Source organism: Equus caballus, chromosome 10, assembly GCF_041296265.1.
Source record: "Equus caballus isolate H_3958 breed thoroughbred chromosome 10, TB-T2T, whole genome shotgun sequence".
NCBI lineage: Eukaryota > Metazoa > Chordata > Mammalia > Perissodactyla > Equidae > Equus > Equus caballus.
This window is the reverse complement of record NC_091693.1, coordinates 60,593,882-60,617,849: the sequence shown is the minus strand read 5'-3', so window position 1 is coordinate 60,617,849 and position 23,968 is coordinate 60,593,882. Positions and strand designations below refer to the sequence as shown.

Below are 23,968 nucleotides of genomic sequence, written 5' to 3'. Positions count from 1 at the left end.
AATGCAAAATTACAAGACATTTCAGAGTCAAGTATTTTCTTTCGGAATTCTGAAATAAAGTTATTCTATCATTGTTATCAGTAGTGAAGGAAAATGCAATGGTCAGCAGTAAGTATTATTCAAAACGTTATTTTTGTAATGATCAATCATTTTTATTTAAATGTTTATATTATTATTGTTTCTGAATTACAGTGTTTCAGTATGAGCTATCTTATGCTTTTGGTGTAGAAGAACACGTATTGAAGGTGTGGTAACAGTGCTCCACCACCACGCTAAACTATACATATACATAAAACGTAAAATATAATCTGATTTCTTGAAAAGTATCAAGGGAGCACATGCCTTCAAAATTTCAAAATGAATATTGGACCATTTCATTTGTTTGTTTAAATCATATGTAATGAAAGACCATTAGTGTGTCGATAAAAATAATAGGCTTCCTGACATAAATATACATGCATCTCCCACATAACTTCACTAATCCATTACTGAAAAGCAGTAATTATGCCACAAAATGCTATCAGACGGTCTATTTCCCATTCTTTTAAATGGGATGTTTATTATGAATTTCACATTAGTCTAAAATCTCCAACTAATTTCCTAAAATATAATTAAATACAAAAAGGCACCTGTGTAGTAATTTATTATGTAGAATATTTAAAACTTTGTTTCCTGAACACTGATTGAGACAGGTTGTTAACAAATTTTTGGCTTGTAAGTTTTAAAACACAAAGTTTGTGTTATATCCTGTCATAAGTATTATGCCAAGTTATAGTATGGGAAATAACAGAGAGAATTACATAAATTTGTTAAAAACATAAAGTCAAATATTTAAATAAAAAGCAATGTAATTTACTGTTCCTCATCAAGTAAGTTGAAGGATAAAGCTGTGGTCATTTGAAGGAAGTGGGAGGAAAATGAAAGCAGCTATCGTTTGCCATGGATGTGGAAGGTGATGCTGCAGAGGAGTGGGTGATGAAGGGTTAATTTCAAACTAACTTCCAGATTCAGAGGATTTAATAGAGATTCTCTGTTGGTTTGATGCTGCTAGGGGGAAGGCTATGGAAAATCTTCACTGAAGGTGGTGTAGCATTTAGGGTCACAAAATTCAAAACAGACCTTTGTTTGTGCACCTTATGTTCGTAAATTTCTTACCTGATGAAAGATGTTATATAAGTTTTAAACAAAAGTGATCTTGCCGTATCATTTTCATATTTGTTATGGTTAATTATATGTGTCAACCTGACTGGGTCACGGGGTGCCCAGATATTTGTTTAAACAGTATTTCTGGGTGTGTCTGTGAGGATGTTTCTGGATTAGATTAGCATTTGAATAGGTAGACTGAGAAGGTGGATTGCTCTTCCCAATGTGACTGCGTCTCATCCAATCTGTCGAGGACCTGAATAGAACAAAAAAGCAGAGGAAGGGAGAATTCTCTCTCTCTGCCTGACTGGTTTATCTGGGACAAGGATCTTCTCCTGCTTGAAAACTGGGGCTCACACCATGGGCTTTCCTAGTTTGCAGGCATTTGGACTTGAACTGGAACACCACCACCAACTTTCTTGGTTCTCCAGCTTGCAGATAGAAATCTAGACTTCTGAGCCTCCATACTTGCATGAGCAAATTCCTCATAATAAATTTCTTTATATGCATATTGTATGTGTGCATACATCGATCCAATACCCACAAACACACTCATATTTATATGGTTCTGTTTCTCTGGAGAACTCTCACCAAAACAGATTTTGCTACAGGGAGTGAGTGTAACTGAGTCTGTGTAATCCGTCAATCTGTGGTTCCTGTCTTATCACTAGCCATGTCCAAGAAGCACAATTCATTTTGTAGACATGTCAATGGATTTCTTTTTTTTTGGTGAGGAAGATTGGCCCTGAACTAATATCTGTTGTCAATCTTCCTCTTTTTGTTTTTCTTTTTCTCCTCAAAGCCCAAGTACATACTTATATATCCTAGTTGTAACTCCTTCTAGTTCTGTGTAGGATCCCTCCACAGCATGGCTTGATGAGTGGTGTGTAGGCCCATGCCCAGGATCCCAACCAGTGAACCCCAGGTCGCTGAAATGGAGTATGTGAACTTAATCACTACAGCGCCGGCAAGGGCCCCCAATGGATTTTTGAAATATCAACATCTATCTTTAGTGTGAATTTTGAGAAATATCTTAGTCATCATTTTGTTAAATGTATTAAGTAAATGAAAATACATATAATACTTGCTGTAACAATAGGCAGAATCATCCAAATAGTTTATTTTTATTATTATGTTTTTAGAGATAAATGTATTCTATAAAATGCGAGTATTATAAACCAAGAATAACCAATGGCATTTTTCACAGAAGTAGAAAAAACCTTAAAGTTTGGATGAAACCACAAAATATCCCAAATAGCCAAAACAATCTTGAGAAAGAAGCACAAAGCTGAAAGTATTATGTTCCCTGATTTCAAACCATACTACAAAGACATAGTAATCTAAACAGCATGTTGCTGGCACAAAAGCAGACACATAGAACAATGGAACAGAATAAGAGACCAGCAATAACCCCACACTTATATGATCAGTTAATCTACAATAAAGGGGGCAAGAATATACAATGAGGAAAAGACAGTTTCCTCAATAAATGGTGTTTGGAAAACTGGACAGCTACATGCAATACAATAAACCTGGACTGATCCTTACACTATATACAAAAGTAAACTCAAAATGGATTAAAAACTTAAATGTAAGACCTAAAATCATAAAAATCTTAGAAGAAAACATAGGCTGTAAAGTTTCTAACACTGGTCTTAGCAATATATTTTTAGATATATCTTCTCAGACAGGGGCAACACAAGAAAAAATAAACAAATGGGATCACATGAAACTAAAAAGATTTTGCAGAGCTAAGGAAATCATCAACAAAATGAAAAAGCAACCTATGGACTGAGAGAAGTTATTTGCAAATGACATATCTGAAAAGGGGCTAACATCCAAATTATATAAAGAATTTATAGAACTCAATATGAAAAAAACCCAAACAATCTAATTAAAAAATGGGCAGAAGACCTGAATAGACATTTTCCAAAGAAGATGTGCAGATAGCCAACAGACAAATTGAAAAGGTGCTCAACATCACTAATCATCAGGGAAATGCAAATCAAAATTATGAAGAGACATCACCTCACACCTGTCAGAATGGCTATTATCAAAAAGGTAACATATAACAAGTGTTGGCCAGGATGTGGAGAAAAGGGAACCCTCTGACACTGTTGATGGGAATGAAAGTTGGTGCAACCACTATGGTAAACAGTATGGAGTTTCCTCAAAAAATTAAAAATAGAACTACCATGTGATCTACCAATTTCAGTTCTGAGTATTTATCCAAAGAAAAGGAAAACACTACAGGTACATCTGTGATTTGCAGATATTACATTTTTTACAAGACTCTCCACCAGCAAAATGATTACCACTCCCAGAAGGCTCATATGATGACTAGCATTTTTTAGCCATGAAGTATTTTTTTTAAATTGACATATGTACACTGTTTTTAAACATAACACTATTGTATGCTAATAGCCTACAGTATAATGTAACTAACTTTTATTTACAGTGGGAAACCAAAAAATTTGTGCAACTTTCTTTATAGCTATATTTACTTTATTGCAGCAGTCTGGAACAAAACCAGTAATATCTCCAAAGTATGCCTGCAATTCAAAAAGATATATTCACCCTTGTATTCTTTACAACATTATATACAATAGCCAAGATATGGAAGCAACCTAAGTGTCCATCAATCAATGAATGGATAAAGAAGATGTGGTATATATATACAATGGTATATTACTCAGCCATACAAAACTATGAAATCTTCTATTTGCAGCAACATGGATGGACCTAGAGGATATTATGCTAAGTGAAATAAGTCAGACAGAAGGACAAATACTGTATGAGTTCACTTATATGTAGAATCTATGAAGCAAAACAAATGAACAAACAGAACAGAACAGAAAGAAACTCATAGGTACAAAGAATAAACTTGCAGTCACCAGAGGGAGGGAGGTAATTTAGTAGTAATTTAGAGGACAGAAAATTAGAAATGCTTCAGATAGAGGAGGAGTAAGAATTAAGACTAAAAAGAATACATTCTATCAGAAATATCTGATTCAATTAGGAAGTACAACATAAGGAATATAGATATTCAAGAGGCAGAGGTGAGGGAGAAATGAGCACAGAGCTTGTTCAAAGAAATAATAGCTGAGAACTTCCCAAACCTGGCAAAGGAGCCATAATAACATGTAGATGAACTCAATAGAACCCATAGTTACATCAACGTAAAAACTCCTTCTCCAAGGCATATATTAGTAAAACTGGCAAAAGTAAATGACAAAGAAAAAATACTAAGGGAAGCAAGGCAGAAGAAAACCCACGAGGAACCCCTATCAGGCTTTCAGCAGGTTTCTCAGAAGAAAATTTACAGGTTAGGAGGGAGAGGGTAGAATGATATATTCAAAATACTGAAAGACAAAAGCTTTCAGCCAAGAACATTCTAATCAGAGAAACTATCCTTCAGATAGAATGGAGAAATAAAAACTTTCCCAGATAAACAAAAGTTGAGGGAGTTCGTTGCCACAGACACCCCTCCCCCCAAACACACACACAAGAAATGATCAAGAAAGCCCTCACACCTGAAAAAATAAAGAAAAGGTTTACAAAGCCTTGAGCAAGAAGATAAACAGACAGAAAAAATCAGAAAATTGCAGCTCTTTATCAGAACAGTCAAGCAAACACTTAAAACATTAAAGATAAAGGGAAGGAAAGCATCAAAAATAACTATAATCATTTCATTTTAATAACAAAGTCACAACACAAAATAGAATAATTTTTGACAGTCATAACTTATGGAAGAGGAAAGGGATAGATCGTGCTTAAGCTAAGAAGATAAGAGTCTATCAGAAAATGGACTATCTCATCCACAAGATCTTTTATAAAAATCTCAGGGTAACCACTAAACAAAAAATCAGAACAGAGACACAAATGAAAACTGAGAAATCCATTATAGAAAATCACCAAACTGAAATGGCAGTCAGAGATACACAGGATGAAAAACAACGGAATTACAGAACAACTGGAAAACAAGAGATAAAATGTCAGTATTAAGCCCTCATTTATCAATAATCACTCTAAATGTAAACTGATTGAATTCTCTAATTGAAAGACACAGAGTGACTGGATAGATTAAAAACGATGACCCAACAATGTGCTGCCTCCAGGAAGCACATCTCAGCTTTAAAGACAAACACATGCTCAGAGTGAAGGGATGGGAGACAATGCTCCAAGCTAATGGCAAATAAAAGAAAGCAAGAGTTGCCCTACTTATATCAGATAAAGTAGACTTCAAGATAAAAAAGGCAATGAAAGACAAAGAGAGCCAGTGTATATTGATAAAAGGGACATTCGACCAAGAGGACATAACACTTATGAATGTATATGCACCTAACACAGGAGCACCAAACTACATAAAGTAACTAAAGGCAGAAACTAACAACAACCCAATAATAGTAGGGGACCTCACACCCCATTTACATCAAGGGATACATCATCCAGACAGAAAGTCAACAAGGAAATTGTGGAATTAAATGAAAAACTAGACCAGATAGACTTAAGTGATATATAGAGAACATTCCATCCAAAAAGAGCAGAATACGCATTCTTCTCAAGTGAAAATGGAACAGTCTCAAAGATAGACCATATCCTGGGAAACAAGGCAAGCCTCAATAAATTTAAGATTAAAATCAAATCAAGCATCTTTCCTAACCATAATGCTATGAAACTAGAAATCCAATAGAAGAAAAGAGATGGGAAAGTCGCAAATATGTGGAGACTAAACAACATGCTACTGAAAACCAAGGAATCAATGAAGAAGTTAAAGGAGAAATTTAAAAATATCAGAGATAAATGAAAATGAAAATACATCATATCAACTCATATGCAGTGCAGCAAAAGCAGTCCTAAGAGGGAAATTCAGAGCACTACGGGCCCACCTTAACAAACAAGAAAAATCTCAAATAAGTAATCTTAAACTATACCTAACAGAACTAGAAAAAGAAGAACAAAGCTCTAAGTCAGCAGAGGGAGGGAAGTAAGAAAAATTAGAGCAGAAGTAAACGAAATTGAAGCAAGAAAAAAATCAGCAGAAAGGATCAATGAAACTAAGAGCTGTTTCTTTGAGAAGAAAAAAAAAATTGACAAACCCTTAACCAGAGTCACTAAGAAAAAAGAGAGAAGGCTAAAATAAATAAAATTAGAAATGAAAGAGGAGAAATTACAATGGACACCACAGAAATACAAACGATTATAAGGGAATACCATGAAAAACTATATGCCAAAAAATTGGACAATTTAGAAGAAAGGGATAAATTGTTAGACCCATACAACCTCCAAAAACTGAATCAAGAAGAAATAGAGAATCTGAATAGACCAATCACAAGTAAAGAGATTGAAAGAGTAATCAAAAACCTCCCCAAAAATAAAAGTCAGGACCAGATGGCTTCTCTGGAGAATTCTACCAAACATTCAAAGAAGATGTAATACTTATCCTTCTCAATCTATTACAAAAATTTTAAGAAGATAGAATGCTCCCTAACTTATTCTATAAGGCCAACATCACCCTGATCCCAAAGCCAGACAAGGACAATACAAACAAGGAATATTATAGGTTAATATTGCTGATGGACATAGACACAAAATCTTCAACAAAATAGTGCAAACCAAATATAGCAATACTTTAAAGGATCGTACATCATGATCAAATGGGATTTATACCAGGGAAGCAGAGATGGTTCAACATCTGCAAATCAATCAATGTGATACACCACATTAGTAAAATGAGGAATAAAAATCACATGATCTTTTCAATTGATGCAGAGAAAGGATTTGACAAGATCCAGCATTCATTTATGGTAAAAACTCTCAATAAAATGGTATAGAAGGAAAATGATATAGAAGGAAAGTACCTCAACATAATAAAGGCTATATGTGACAAACCCACAGCCAACATCATACTAAATGGAGAAAAACTGAAAGCCATCCCTCTCAGAACAGGAACAAGATGAAGGTGCCCACTCTCATCACTCTTATTTAACATAGTACTGGAGATTTTACCCAGAGCAATTAGGGAAGAAAAAGAAATAAAAAGGTATCCAAACTGGTCAGGAAGAAGTGAAATTCATGTTCTTTGCAGACAACATGATTCTTTATATGGAAAACCCGAAAGAATCCATCAGAAAACTGTTAGAAATAATCAACAACTACAGCAAAGTTGCAGGGTAAAAAATCAACATAGAAAACTCAGTTGAATTTCTATACTCTAATAACCAACTAACAGAACGAGAACTTAAGAATACAATCCCATTTACAATCACAACAAAAAGAATAAAATATCTAGGAATAAATTTAACCAAGGAGTTGAAAGACCTAATAATGGAAACTATAAGACATTAGTGAAATGAATCAATGATGGCATAAAGACATGGAAAGATATTCCATGAACATAGAAGGGAAGAATAAAAAGATTTCAAATGTTCATATTACCTAAATAAGTCTACAGATTCAATGCAATCACAATAAGAATCCCAAAGATGTCCTTCATGGAAATAGAACAAAGAATCTTAAAATTCATATGAGACCAAAAAAGACCCTGAATAGGTAATACAATCCTGAGAAAAAAGAGCAAAGCTGGAGGCATCACAATTCATGACTTCAAAATATACTACAAAGCTATAGTAATCAAAACAACACAATACTGGTACAAATACAGATACAGAGATCAATGGAATGGAACTGAAAGCCCAGAAATAAAACCACATATCTATGGACAGCTAATCTTTGACAGAAGAGCCAAGAATGTACAATGGAGAAAAGAAAGTCTCCTCAAAAAACGGTTTGGGAAAACTGGACAGCCACATGCAAAAGAATGGAAGTAGACCATTATCTTATGCCATACACAAAAATTAACTCAAAATAGAATAAAGACTGGAAGGTAAAATATAAAACCATAAAACTCTTAGAAGAAAACATAGACAGTACACTCTTTGACATTGGTCTTAGCAGCATCTTTTCAAATACCATGTCTACACAGGCCAGAGAAACAAAAGAACAAATAGACAAATGGGACATCAGACTAAAGACCTTCTGCAAGGCAAAGGAAATCAGAAACAAAACAAAAAGACAACTCACCAACTGGGAAAAAATATTTGCAAATCATATATCTGACAACGGGTTAATCTTCAAAATATATAAAGAACTCATACAACTCAACATCAAAAAAAAAAAAACAACTGTATCAAAAAATGGGAAGAAGATATGTAGAGATATTTTTCCAAAGGAGATATACAGATGGCCAATAAGCACATGAGAAGATTTTCAACATCATTAATCATTTGGTAAATGCAAATCAATACTACAATGAGATATCACCTTACACCTTGTAGAATGGCTATAATTACCAAGACCAAAAAAAACAAATGTTGGAGAGGATGTGGAGAAAAGGGAACCTTCATATGCTGCTGGCGGAACGCAAACTGGTGCTGTCACTATGGAAAATAGAATGGAGACTTCTCGAAAAAATCAAAAATAGAAATACCATACGACCCAGCTATCTCAATACTGGGCATTTATCCAAAGAAATTGAAATCAACAATTCAAAGAGACTTATGCACCCCTGTGTTCATTGCAGCATTATTCACAATAGCCAAGATGTGGAAGCAACCCAAGTGCCCATCAGCTGATGAATGAATAAAGATGTGGTGTATGTATACAATGGAATACTACTCAGTCATAAAAAGACAAAAATCATCCCATTTGCAACAACATGGATGGACCTTGAGGGTATTATGTTAAGTGGTATAAGCCAGACAGAAAAAGAGAAATATCACATGATTTCACTCATATGTGGAACATAAACAAACACATGGACAAAGAGAACAGACTAGTGGTTACTAGAGGAGAAGGGGGTTGGGAATGGGCAAAAGGGATAAATCGTCACACATATATGGTGACTGATAAATAATAATGTACATCTGAAATTTCACAATGTTAAAAATTACTATGATCTCAATAAAATAAAAATTAATCATCCATATTCCCACAACCTAAAAAAAAAAGAAAGGTACAAACTAAGCCCAAAGTTAGCAGAAGGGAGGAAATAACAAAGATCAGAGAATGAATAAATGAAATAAGGGCCAGAAAATCAATAGAAAAGATTAATGAAAGTAAGGTCAGACCTTTTGAAAAGATAAACAAAATTGGTAAACTTTTGTATATATTAACTAAGAAAAAAAAAGAGAGAGAGCTCAAACAAATAAAATCAGAAGTGAAAGAGGAGACATTACAACTGACATCGCTGAAATACAAACGATTGTGAGAGACTGCTATGAACAATTATATGCCAGCAAACTGGTTAATCTAGAAAAAATGGATAAAGTCCTAGAGACATACAAATCACCAAGACTGAGTCATGAAGAGTTAGTGTTTTAATCCCTCCTAACTTCCCAGCCTCGTGGACTCAAGTTTGAATTACTCCCAAATGAGCTGTGTTCTCTCTACTACTATATCCTATGCCTACCTTGCCTTGACTGTCATCTCCTTTTCCTCTGGGCTGTCTGGCTAACCTCTCCTCCTATTTCAAGACTAGGCTGATATCACTAACTCTGAGAAGCCTTTTCCAGACTCCTCCTCCCCAGTCTGAATAGGGTCCCATCAACCCTGGCAAAATACCCTTATTAAATCAAAATCATGTATGACTAATTTTCTTACCCCTCCACCTCCACCCTCCCACCCAAGATAATGAGCTCATCGGAATTCAGAAAAAAATATTTTATTTATCTTCATGCTTTAAGAGGTTGGCTGCTAAATATTTAGAGGTCCATAAATGCTGATTCAGAAATATCCAAATTATTGAGAAAAATGAATATGGCACAAAAATAGTGAATTCTAAATTGGAGATTCATTGTGTACTCCAGAAAGAGTAATTTGAATGAGTTGTTATCTTGGGCAGTAGTTCACAGGTAGATAGGTATATAGACGTACAGATTTAGATATATTGGGTAGATAAAGTCAAAATTAAATATAAAGAAAATAGTCTAGCAAGAAAGCGGCCTTCAAAGAAAATATCATAGAAATTTACAAAGGTAAGAACCTCACAAAAGAATTTTAAACGAGAGCACATATATTAAAAAGTAACTTGAGTTCCATTTTTTTTACTACTTCAATATAAAATTTTTACTCAGGAGACAATTGGTTATGAGAATTTTTAGAATTATTAAATCTATAGACTCTGAGGCATACTAAAACAATTTCATAAGGAGAGCAGGTTAAAAGAAGTAAATAAAGACTTACTGTTTTAGAAGTTTTAGGAAGAAAATAATGGTACCAATCATGTAGTTTTTAATGACTTCAGTAAAATCTCTTAACTAATATGAAAATGTGTGATACAAACGGACCTATTTTATTATGATATTTCTGATTTGTTTAATGCCTCATAATTTCTAATTGAGAAACGTGGTCTTCTAAGTTGTATAGTGAAATACAATATTTTGTCATACTTTCATTTTCCACAGACTTCTTCCGCTATCCTATTGCCCTTGTCATGTTATCAACATAATCTTAAAATTCATCAATCACTATTGAACTACAGCGCCTGCCACTTTATAGTTATACTCTTGATATATTCTTGGTAAGGCTAATATTCATGTCTTTCCTCTTGGGGTGTTTGAGTTTTTGAATGAAAAGAATGTCAAATATTTTCTTTATGAAAACATCATGACATGTTTTATTGTTTAAATAGAAATTTTCTAAGAACAGAGGAATTTAGAACCTGAGGAAATAGTCATATGCTGCCAATAGCGATGCCACTAGCATATCACCACCGGTGGAAAAGTGTGTCACGCAATCTCATATGATGGCATAATTATGTTTTTACCACAGTATGTGATCTGGCCTTTGAGTGAATGGGATTAAAACACATTTCATATAAACATAAATCAAGAAATTTATATAGAATAAGAGAATGCCAAAACATGAATATGAAATGACAAATTCTACTTATTATCAATAGGATAAATGTGTAATCCTATGTTAATATATTTATGAAAGAAAGTAAACATTAATTAAAAGACTGATTAATTGGAGAACCTGAGGGGGAGGATATTGAGTGAATGTAATCTTTAACAATAAAATATTTACAAATACAATGCAGATATCTTAATGTATGTATAGTTCTGTCAGTGCCACAGGAAACAATCTATTTTATAAATACACATGCCAATGGAATTGGAATACAAAATTTCCATTTGCTAAATCTGCAAGTCTGCCTGAGGAGAGGAATTGTTTGGATAGGAATTGTCATTTTTGACCTGTGGCTTTTCTTTTTACATTTCGTGGTAACCAAAGCCCTTTTATTTTGATAAATTTCTCTTTATTTATGTGAAATGTGCAATCAGATGAGATTCCAATCTTTCCTGAGTGGAAGTTAATTTTGTTTCTTTCATGTAGAGAAAGAATAAGGAAAGCTATTTACAAAAGACACTTTTCTATGATAATCCATAGATACTTTTGGTTATGTCATCAGTGTCAGGATCAAATCAAATCCTCGCTATTTCACTTAATGGTTGTGTGGACTTCAGTGAAGAACCTAAAACATTTAATCTTCATTTATCTCATAAGTAAAATGAGAATAACGTGCTTTGTAAATGGAAGGAGATAATGCTTGCCAAAGTATCAGGCACATAATAAGCATTGGATAAATGTCAGTTATTATTATTGTAGATATTGTTAATTTAGGCCAATGCAAGGACTACTAAAATCCAGATAGATACTTCCTATCAAACCTATTTTGAATTTTGCTTATAGGTTAGTTATGAACGAAATATATGTAAATAAAATAATATAATAAATAAAATAATATTTACATTAATAGTACATATTTCATTATCTCTTAAAACTTTTAACTTTCCTGGAGAAATTTTTCATTAGGATTTTGGTTCACTGTCTTTAAGGGTATGTGCATGCAAACATTTATTTTGTTATATTGTCTTTGATTTATTCTCTCCAAAAGCCAAATTAGTAAGCTCTATGTCTAGCAGTAAGAGAGCATATTGAAAAAACACGAGATCTGTCTTTCATAAATTCTTATTAAAGAATTTAAAACCAAGATACGATAAAGAGTTGATCTTTTTAACCACTAAAATTAATATTTATATCTTATTTTACTACCAATTATCTTAAAACATTAAGTGGCAGAGAAATGTTAAAATCAATTTTTAAGGTTAATATAGAGCCAATCAAAATTCTTTTATTATTATTCACACAGTAGGTCATGTCCTTTTCTTTGGGTGCATGACAAAGTCTCAGTTCTACAGTATGTTATGTTCTCAGCCATTTGCATTCTCAACATGTAAATCATTATCGTCCCAAAACTAACGTGACTCTTTGAATCTGATTTATTAAATAAACTAGTAAATGTAGCCTAAGGATTCTACAAGCTCCTTTTTCAGTCCTTGTGTACATCCCCAATTTGGCTGGAAATTCACTTGGCTTCAGAAACAAACCACAATTTCAAATAGACTCCAGAGAAGCAGTACTTCTGGGAATATGTGTGTAGTGTTCTAAATGTTTTGGAAACTTGCTACAATTTTTTCCCTGCTTTCCTTCACTTCTTTTCTTCTTCATATCCCCTAAGAAAACCTTAGGCAGTAGATACTGCAATAAATTTTATGAGTGTTATGTCAGAAAAGAAAAGGTGTTCTGAGGCACAGAACGGGGGCATATTGTCTACTCTGTGAGGTCAGGAGTGTCCTCCCTGAGGAAGTTTTGAAGGAATAGAATGAATACTAATCATATGAGGCAGGTTTTCCAGGCAGAGACAGTAGTATACTAAGCACTTGAGGAAAAAATAACCAACAAAAAAAATCTGTTTACCTATCTGGCTAATTATCTAGCTGCCTGTGTGTGTCTTTCTCAGCTTTAGCTGAGGTTACAATGGTAATTATTCCCACAGATGAAAGCCATGTCCTAGATGACCTGTGCAGAATCTGCAAGAAGATGCCCTAAAACCAATTTTGTGGCTGTTGGCCCATTCTACTATAAAAGGCTTTTGTTAAATGAAGCCAAGAAATTTACTTGGAATATATTTCTGGAATGCTATAGGATGTACTCGCCTCTCCCAATAGAAAGACGGAATGTTTGCTTTCCCCCATCGTAAGTTAGATGAAGCAGATTTGAAAGGGACTGCTAGGGGCCCAGGGCCTGTGTACTGTAGAGAACAATTTTACAAAATTTGAGTCTGACAGATTTTTATGTAAAATATATAAATAACTCTAGCAATTCAAGATTTGAAAAAAGACAGCAAAATATTTAAACAGACACTTCACAAAATAAACTTTATGAATGGCTAATAAGTGCATGAAAAGATGTTCAACATCACTTGTCAACAAATAAATGCAATTAAAACTACAGTGAGATGCAATGATACACTCACTAGAATTGCTAAGGTTAAAATGATTCACAATACCAAGTGTTACCAAGGCTGTGGAGCAAACATAATTCACATATCTTGCTGATGGGAATGATGAGAATGCAAAATAGCACAACAACTTTGGAAAACAGTATGGCAGTGCCTCATTAAGTCAAACATACATTTACCATTTGGCTCAGCAATATCTTTCCTTTGTATTTAAATAAGAGAACAAACAAGTCTATACAAAGATGTGTGTGTAAATATTCCTAGCAAGATTAATCAGAATAGCAAAACTGGAAGCAACTCAAATGTCCATCAATTGGTAAATGGATAAACAAACTGTAGCATATCTACACTATAGAATACTACTCAGCAATACAAAGGGATGAAATATATATACAAGGAACATAGATCTATCTAGAAAAAGGTATGTTACCTAAAAGAAGGAAAACACAAAATCTATGTACTCTATAATTCCATTTATATGAAATTCTAGAAAAAAATATTATAGTAACACAAAGTAGACCAGTGGTTGCCAAAAACGGAGAGAGTTGAGTCAAATGGGCATGGGAAATGTTTTCAAGGTGAAGGAAATGTCTTTTTTTCGAAGATTGGCACCTGAGCTAACATCTGTTGCCAGTCTTCTTTTCTTCTTCTTCTTCTCCCTAAAGACCCCCAGTACATAGTTGTGTATTCTATTTGTAGGTCCTTCTAGTTGCGCTATGTGGGATACTGCCTCAGCATGGCCTGATGAGTGGTGCCATGTCTGCGCTCGGGATCAGAACCTGCAAAACCCTGGGCCACCGAAGCAGAGTGCACGAAGTTAACCACTCAGCCATGGGTCCAGCCCCTGAAAGAACTTTCTTTATCTTATTAGTGGTTACATAGTTGCAGAAAATTACCAAAATCCATTAATCAGTACACTTAAAAGTAGTAATTCATTATACGTAAATAATTGTTGAATAAAATTAGAGGGAAAATGAGGACTTTTTAAGGAATTAAATTAAGCCATCTTTGGACAATGATAGTTGAGTAAATTTCTCTCCAGCACACCTGCATTGAAAGAGGTGCTCAAAAACATTCTTTAGACTAGTGGCAATAATTCCTAAGTGAAAGCTCAAATCTGCAAGAAAAAGGAAGAGAACCAGAAAGCATAGTATCTACATATATATTAAAATGTCTTTACATTTTCACAACTTAATACAAAATTAGTAAAGTATTCTGCAGAATATGTGGGCATACAATATGACAACAAAAGCACAAAGTGAGAATTCTTAAATATATATATATTGTTACTGACACTGACAGAGAAATTTAATTATTTAAAGATAATTGAACAGATTTAAGGCCAATCTCAGATATTACAGAGGAGTAGCAACAATATCAGACTTTTGTGGGAAGAAAAAAAAGTTATTTTCTGCTTGCACTCTAAAAGAGTCTCTATCTTAAACTCAGATCCTCTATAAAGCAGAACACTGAAATCTTGATTATTTTTTTTTTGGATGTGCAAACCTAGGGAGTTGAACGTGAGGAGGACAGAAAATGTGAAACCAAAAGAGATAGAAGCAATGTGTGCCACAAGGTAGTAAAAGATGGCAGCGTGTGCTGTGACAACAATCTTTCCTAGGATTAAGATTTATAAGGAGAAACCATAATGCGGGGCAACAGACATAAGGCTAAAAGAAGAGCACTTCATCTGCTCAGCCATTTCCTGTCCTCCATTTCCCATTTTCAAAGTTAACCCTAAAAGGGAGTGGGCTCTTAGGCACTTCCACATTGCTTCAGCCCTACCCTGAGTTGCTGCTCAGGAATGTAGGGAAGATTCCCCAGGAAATGAACTCAGAGATGGAAATTTGAAGGCAGCAAGTTTGGTGGCTAGCGCTCTCTGGAGCAACAGTTATGAAGAAGGAAGTAGGACAGTCAGGCAGTTACAACAGAATGTTCAGCCCAGCTATGGGGCCCTTTACAGTCATCCTCAAGCCGGGCGAAGGGGTAAGACTTTTGTATTTCTCTATCAGCCAGTCCTTAGAGGGAGGCTGTATCCAGGATGAATGTGTAATCTGACAGGAGCCGTTGTCTTTCTGCTAAAGGCGATACCTAGGAAAACCTCAGCTGCATAGTCAGCAGGCAGTATTTCTTACCACCAGACAAGTAAGTTCCTTGTCTTTGGAGGGATGATGAATGACTCATTGCAGTGTCAACCATACACCACCTTGTGATATACTTTTTATTCAAGTGGCAGTGCAGATTGACACCATCCAGTGTGTGGGACATGCAGGGCTTGCCAGCTGGGGAAACTTCAGCCAGCTTGGGTAGCTTAGCCGAAGGGAGACTCAGGCTATGCCTCTGGAAGAAAAAGGCAGTTGCTGAACTTGAGTGGGTACATAAAGTTTATGTCTGATCCAGTCAACTCTTTATATGTAGCAGTTTTTGCTCATAAGAGGATTCAGTGATTCACAGAGCATTCGGCTAACTGAAGAAAGTTCAATATGAAATGGAGTTTGGTGCAAGTGGGGCACAGTGGGAGATGTGCTTGGAGAGTACAGCAAGTGCCAGTTTCTGTCATGCTTAAGAAGCCACGTTTGAAAGTTTGGACTTTATCCTAAGATAAATCAAGAAATATGTCAGAAGCGACAAGATCAGATATAAATTTCAGAAAGGCTGTTTTTCTGCAGAGTGAAGAATGGAGGAAATAAATGTTAAAAACTGTAAAATTACTTCATCAGGATTTCACAAATATCATAGTCAAAGCACCAAAAAGCATATAAGCTCATGAGCATAAAGTCATTCAGGAAATGAAAATTTAACCAAAATGAGATACCAGATACCCATCATGCAAAGAAAACAAAGTGTTTTGCTATAAATATAGAATACTGGGAACTCATTATTGTTGGTAATTGGTATGGCCACTCGGAAAACTAGGAACCTGCACAAAAGCTAAACATAGATAGGACCTATGACCCAGCAATTCCGCTCTTTGGAATATATCAAACAGAAATGAATTCTTAGGTTCACAAGAGAAATTCACAAAAAATGTTTATAGGAGGCTTATTCATATCAACTTAAATTGGAAACAAGCAAAATGTCTATCAAAAATAGTTAATGAAAATTTCTGGTATGTTCACAATGGAATCCATTTCTGCAGAGAAAATATATGCAATACCATGGAAGAATCTCCAAACAAATGTTGAACAAAAGAAACAATACATTGAGTTCATCTGGTATGAAAATAGCAAAAACATTTGTTATGAGAGAAAAAAAGCTTTTAGTGAAAAAATTGAAAAAAAATAAGAGCCATATTATTATTTATCACAGGACAGATTTTATAAAGTTCATGTAAATTTTAAGTACATGCCCTTATAAAACATGATTACATATTTTTCAATGATACAGAGATATCTAAGGGCCTATAGTGAAAGAATCAGAAAGGATATCTATTGGTGAGAAATAGGATTAAAAAGGAGTAATGAAGGGAGCACCTAATATAATAAATAGTGTGCTGTGAATTAAGAATTAGTACTGACTGTACTGTGCCTGACATCCTATGTTAATGGAAGCATTTATACTAGAGGTATTGATGTCACTGGGGACATTTAGTAAGTATCCAGCCCTGCCCATGAAGATGAATCCTGATATTTATTCTGCACAAAGAACATTAAGTATACTTAGTTAAGTAAGCATAGAGTCTGGAAAGCTACACCAACCAAAACATAAAACCAAATATAGTCCATTGAAAATTAAGAGTTTCTCTGTATAGTGTGTGATTCTCCTTGAAGAGTTACTCGTTTGGGCATTCAAGACATGCAACACCATTTATTTATTCATTTGCATATTTAATTAATATGAATAATCATTTATTTTACTTAGACTTTTATTGGGTGCCTGTAGTCTTCCAGATATAAGACCAGGTACTTGAGAGCCAAAACGTTGTTCTGGACCTTAAAAAATCAAGTGGAAGATATGGACAAATAAATCAATTGGTACAATATATTGCACTATGGTCTGCTATTGTGTGATAGGAGGCGTGAGCAGAGTGTTTTATAAGGTAAAACAAATACATCAAGCTAGAAGAGTACATTAGAAATGCATTACCCTGAAAGTAAGAGAAATCTAATCCTGATTTAAGCTAAATGGTGACTAATGGTGATTCTGACAATGACTTTGGAGCTCAACAATCCTGTGAATACATTATTCCATTTTTTTCTTGCTTCTTAGTTCATAGTCACAAGTTGACTGCTGCTGCTGCTCCAGGCATTATGTACTGCTCCACATTCCAAAAAGAAGAAAACTCTTTCTGCTCCTGGGGCTTTATCTTGATATTTCTGAAGGGAAATCCTCCCTATATGATTTCTGATGACAGTTCATTGGCCACAATTGCCACATACTCACTCTAACCATAAGGGATACTTGATGAGTTAGCACTTAGATTTCCATCATTTGGAGCACAGGAGGGCAAAGGAAAAGTAATTGGGAATTGTATGAGTCATCTGATTCTCTACTGCATAGGAAAAGAAAATTCCGGAAGAAGACACTGTTTGAGTTTCATTTTCAGTAACAAGTAAGGTATAGCCTGACAACTGTTTGGGGGAGAGGAAAGAGCATTCCAAGAGGACAGACTACTGTTAAGGAAGCCCAGGAGCCCTTGGTAAAACCACAACGAATTCTCTGTAGGTGGACAAAGAGGAAGTGTTCAGAGTAGTATAACTTGAGGCTAGAATGGTAAGCGAGAATTATGCCACAAAAACCATTCTGGAATAAGTTAAGCAATTTGAGCTTTAGCCTAAAAATACACCAAAACATTAAAATGTTTCTAACAATAATACTACATGGTCTAATTTGCATTGTAGAAAGAAAGATCATTCTCATAGAATATGGAGGATAAATTAAAGAGATGCCAAACAGATGCTAGTTGTGAGACATCATGAAAGACAGAAATAAGAATAGTGAAAATATCATTGAGGTCAGTGAAATATATTTAATACACATTAAGGATATTATATTCATAGAATATAGAAATGTCCAGATAATAAGTAGTAGATAAAGAGGTAAGAAAATAAAGAAATCTAGGATGCTTGTGATGATTCTGGATTGATAAATGGATGACAGTCAATCCATTTACAACATAAGAAATACAAAAACAGGAGTAGAGACTGTGAGAAAGAGACCAAAATCATTTTTGCATTTGTTGAGTTTTAAGCGTCTCTAGACATCCAAATATAGATGCTCAGGTGTTAAACGGACAGGAGCAAAAGTTTTATAATATGGGTAGTAGTTGGAACACTGTTAATAGTTAAGATTTACCATGAATTTTATAAAGTGAGATAATAATAATATCTTAGGAGGAATATCAATATTCAAGGGCTGTGTAAAGGATGATAGACCCATGATTGAAACTACGAGTAGATGGCCCTCTACAGATGTTTTAAGAATACCAAATGGGTTTAGTGTCACAGAAGCTGACAGTAGGTATGATCAAGTAAGAAAAATGATACACAGAATTCAAAAAGTACAGAAGATAGCATATTAAGAATAAAGTTTGTTTTTCATTTTTTGGGTTTTTTTGGCGAGGAAGATTCACCCTGAGCTAACACCCATTGCCAATCTTCCTCTTTTGCCTTGAGGAAGATTGTTCCTGAGCTAACATCTGTGCCAATCTTCCTCTATTTTGTATGTGGGATGCTGCCAAAGCATGGCTTGATGGGCAGTGTGTAGGTCTGTGCCCAGGATCTGAACTTGTGAACTGTGGTCTGCCGATGCCAAGCTCATGAACTTAACTACTATGCCACCAGGCCACCCCTAAGGATGAAGTTTTGAATGAATTAGTGAGTGCTGTCTTACTAGACTGTTGAGGGAAAAGGTAGGCTGATGGGTGAGAAAGAAGAGTGAGAATGTGGAACAGAGTGTAGATTATGCTCTCAATCATATCTATGAACTATGAGAGATCCTATTCATCTCAATATACTGCCTTAGTTGAAAATATGCATTTTCAGTAGACACAACTATATTTTAGCTGAACTCCTTGAAGGCAAATGTAATAAGCCATACACACTTGGCAACTTTCATTTTATCTACTTAAAACTATTGCCAGAGGTCTTATTCTAGAAGGGTATCTCAACCAAAAGATATTAATAACACGCTCTCAGTGTCATTGTTCTCTTCATTATCTAGTGATTTCTTAACTTTTTGCTGCACTTGTATATTTTCACCTTACATCAGCTTTTGGATTAAAATTTAAATAAATTACTAGCAGCTGTGCAGGTGAATTATGCCTGAAGAAAAAAACTAACACTAATAAAGCAAAAGTAGAAGGATGAACGCTGGACTTTACAGATGAGAGTGCTTCCCAATTTTGAATAATACTTGGATAATTTTTTTAAGAAAAAATCTTTTTAAAACCCATTGTTGATTATTTTATTACATTAGATAAAACTAGGTATAATGCCACTTTTCTTTCAGCTTTCATTCACCCATTATATACATAGCATTATTGTATACAATATATATTATACATTATATGATTATAATATACAGTAAATTAAATTTAAAAATAACCAGATTCAAATAATTGACATTAGTATAATGTGGTATATGATGTTTTACAGCTCTCAAACTGAGTGTAATATTGACTGCAAGAAACATATTCTTCTAAGTTTAGCATGTTATACTATTTTCAATTCTGCCTCAATGCTTTAATTTCATTATTATAGAATATGAAACTGTGCTTACATATTTGGATATATGTTTGTGGACTAAATTCACTTCTTTTTGTCGCTTCCACAATAGTCTTTGACAACTGAGGGGGCCAGCTCCGTGGCCGAGTGGTTAAGTTCATGCACTCCACTGCAGCGGCCCAGGGTTCAGATCCTGGGTGCGGACACGGCACCACTCGTCAGGCCACATTGAGGCGGCGTCCCACATCCCACAACTGGAATGACGTGCAACTAAGATATACAGCTGTGTACGAGGTTGCGGGGGTGGTTTGGGGAGACAAAGCAGAGAAAAAAAAAAAAGATTGGCAACAGTTGTTAGCCCAGGTGCCAATCTTTAAAAAAAAAAAAAAGACAACTGAAGGGGTACTTGCCACCAATAAGGTTTTAAATATAAGTGGAAATTCATATTGACATGGAGTGGTAGCTTTCTCTTTTTAAGCGGTTATCCAGATTCTGCAAAATTTACATATGTATTTATTGAAAATATCCACAAAATTTAAAAATTTCATAAGGATATCACAAAATTCCTGAGCATATGTTACTGATGCTCCTGCCAGGTTCGTGGAACCCAAGTGGAGAATCACTGGAGAAGTAGGATCTGGAATTGGACAAATCTTCAAATCCTGGATCTAGCGCTCTCCTGGGAACATGATCTTGAACAAGTTCCTTAACCATTCTAAGATTTCTTGTGTTCATGTGTGTGATGGGTAAAAATAGTAACACTATGTACCAAAGAAGATCAAAGTGCTCATCATACTCCCTTGTATTTATCAGGCACTTAAAAATGTTACCTATTATATTATTAGTTTTTCCATATCCTCATCTCTGAGAGGAAAGGGTGAGGATAGATCAACAAAACTATGGATGATATTAAAGGAGCTGGAGTGAGCTGCCTGCATTATAGATTTATTTAAACTGTGGAAGCTTAAAGTTTGCAGCATTCTAAACTGATTTAAGAGTTGACAATACATGATATCGATTTTAATAGTTTGCTAACCTTTAGCAAGATTCCAGATAAAATGCCGCATAAAGCAAAGGATTTTGATACCTTCAATCCTTTGATTTCCCTCTCTTACCTTGTGTTTTCCCAGTTTTTTGCTCCTCAGCACACTGCCCCTCCAGATCCAAAATGGGTCTGTGACTTTCTTGAACGTACTAATTAGTTATTATTGATTTTCAATAAGATCTTTTTTGGTGAAATATACAAGCGATGTATTTGCACATGGACTTTCTTGGGCTTTGATATCAACACATTTGTTTTCAGTCCTATCCAGTTACCTTCTAGAACCCAGACATTTCGTCATCTTTCTAAATGCCAAATTCACTATCTTTCTTATTCCTTCAAAGCACAGTAAAACACAGATATCACCTAGGGAGAGACCATGAGTCAGTATAAGGTCTAAACCTAGAGATCAGAAATGCCACAAATTAATTTTATTCCAATGTCTTTTCTTCAACTTAGCTTAGCACCTTGAACTTATCAGAAAAAATAATATGAGGATACAAATTAATCAATTAATTGTGTAATCACACAATCACAAATGTTTATTTTAGGATATAAGAAGAGAGTTTTACAAATGACCATGAATAGACTCAAATGACTAAGTATGCTTGAGTACATAATTACCTCCCCTGAGTGCTATAAGAATTAATGAGTTAATGTTTAAAAAGCAATTTGAAATGTTTTGATGAGAAATGCCATTAAGTACATTATAACCTCAACTTGTTAATTAAATTTCCTGAGGAATACCATTTTATTACTGTCAAATGTAAGTACAGGATGTCCCTTTCAATGTGACCTGCAGTGTAGAATTATAGCTTTCATCCCTGGAAATTGCAAACACAGAGTTTTGTCGAAGTTACATACATAGGGTTAAAATCGAAAAGAAAAAGGTCTCTCTATATCCACGAGAAAAAAAATATTTTAGTCCACTTTAGAACATGATCCTTACCTAAAATGAGCTTGTAAATATATCAGAATATGTATAGATTCTTGATAAAGTATTTAATCATTTACAAAACACCGATGCAGAAATAATTTCTAGATGGAAGCCAAATAAATGACTGACATAACACTCATTAGGAGTAGTTGATGTACAAACATATTAGATTTGTGCAATTAAAGGGTGGAAGAGATGGCAAGGGAGGCAGTAGCTATTAAAACCTCTGCAAAAAGGTTTTAATGTCAAAACAAGACATTTTCATATTAGAAATACATGCAAAGTAGATAACCAGTTTCTGGGTGGTGTTGTGGGGCAAGACACATTTTATGTGACTGGCACATCCAATACCCATTTCAATCTCTAATTTTATAAAATGTACAAGAGGGAAATAAAAAATGTATCATTAGTACTAGTTCTAACTTCCATAATTAAGAGAAATCAGAACTCTACTCAATAATAAAAGCAGCATTAAACAGCTTGGTTTATGTCATTTAGTGAGTTTCTTCTTTGCATAACCGTGATTAATTCTTTCATTAAAAGGTACTGCAAATTTTCTACTTAAAAAAAACCCCACCAAAACAACATCACCAAATCAGGAATCTATCTAAAATTAATAATATTTTTATCATTTACACTATTACAAAGTTTTCAACTGATAAGAAGAACATTGAATATTGCCTATACTCCTTAATAAATCTTGTTTCTACTGTGAAAACTAGATTTTTCTAATTAATACATTTCCTTTTTTATTTTATTTGAAAAGTACGTAGTTAGACAAGTGAGATATTGCCTTAGTGGCATTACTAGGAGGAAAAATGCCTTCAAAAGTACTGAACCATTTCAAACACTAAAACTTTGGCTCTATAGTGAGGTCCATGTTAATTGATAACTTATTATCTAACTTGAAAAAAGTTTGTCTACCAAATATCAGTTGAAACATTTAACCATGCAAAATGAGACAATAATACTTCGATATTCTTGCTATTCAGAGAGTCATTGATAAATATTTACTTCTGATATATTAATGGATTATAAACATACTTTTATGTAGTTCTATGTTAAGTTTAGAAAAATCTAAAGATTTCCACATTGCCTCTTTTCCTAGTAATTAGGCTCTGAAGATTTCTATTCTTAGATATAATTTGAGTCAGAATACTTTTGCAACTTTTTTGTATTTTGTATTTTGTATTTTGTATTTTAAGAGGGTATTAAGGCATTTTTTAGTAAATTTCACCAGGCAGTCAACTATTACCTGCAGTTACAGAGGTTGGGGGTCTATTCTACTTACTCTAGAGGATTAGAAAACTTTAGAATCTCACTAACATGCCGGGGGCAAAATAAATCAGTAGTCATAATTTATTTCCCACGATTTATTTTTCTTATGTGAAATCTCTCCTCCACTGCTCTGAAAGTGGTGAGTCATGGCCTGAGCCTGGGGCAAAGACACCAGAGAGAGTTCTTAAGGCAAATGCTTCTTGGAAGATTCTGGAAAAGTAAGCCTCGGGGTAGATTCAACTGACAATTATCCTTGTTATAACAGATCACAGAAAAAATATTTCTGTGCCTTGAAGGGAAATGTTCTCAAAGGAGATAGACTTTGAACTGAATTCCTAAAGGGCTGTAGAATTCAGTTGGATGGAAAAGCATGTGGAAGGCTAATACAAATGGAGGCATGATATGAGATATTAAAATAATTATAGAGAGAGGAGTGTGGAAAGAATTATGGGAGTGGTGAAAAGATGGAATATATGGGAAACATTAAAATTAGACTAGAGAAGTAGCTTGATATCTTTGATCTATCAACAAATGAG

The 23,968-nt window shown here is 34.4% G+C and overlaps 1 long non-coding RNA gene across 1 annotated transcript; it reads left to right on the top strand.

Annotated features, from left to right (window-relative positions):
- Positions 1-15,444: 15,444 nt before the first annotated feature.
- On the top strand, positions 15,445-22,637 carry LOC111775495 (uncharacterized). Its single transcript, XR_002811203.2, has 3 exons — positions 15,445-15,496; positions 18,352-18,464; positions 20,772-22,637. It is a non-coding gene; the product is annotated as an uncharacterized lncRNA (long non-coding RNA).
- Positions 22,638-23,968: the final 1,331 nt, after the last annotated feature.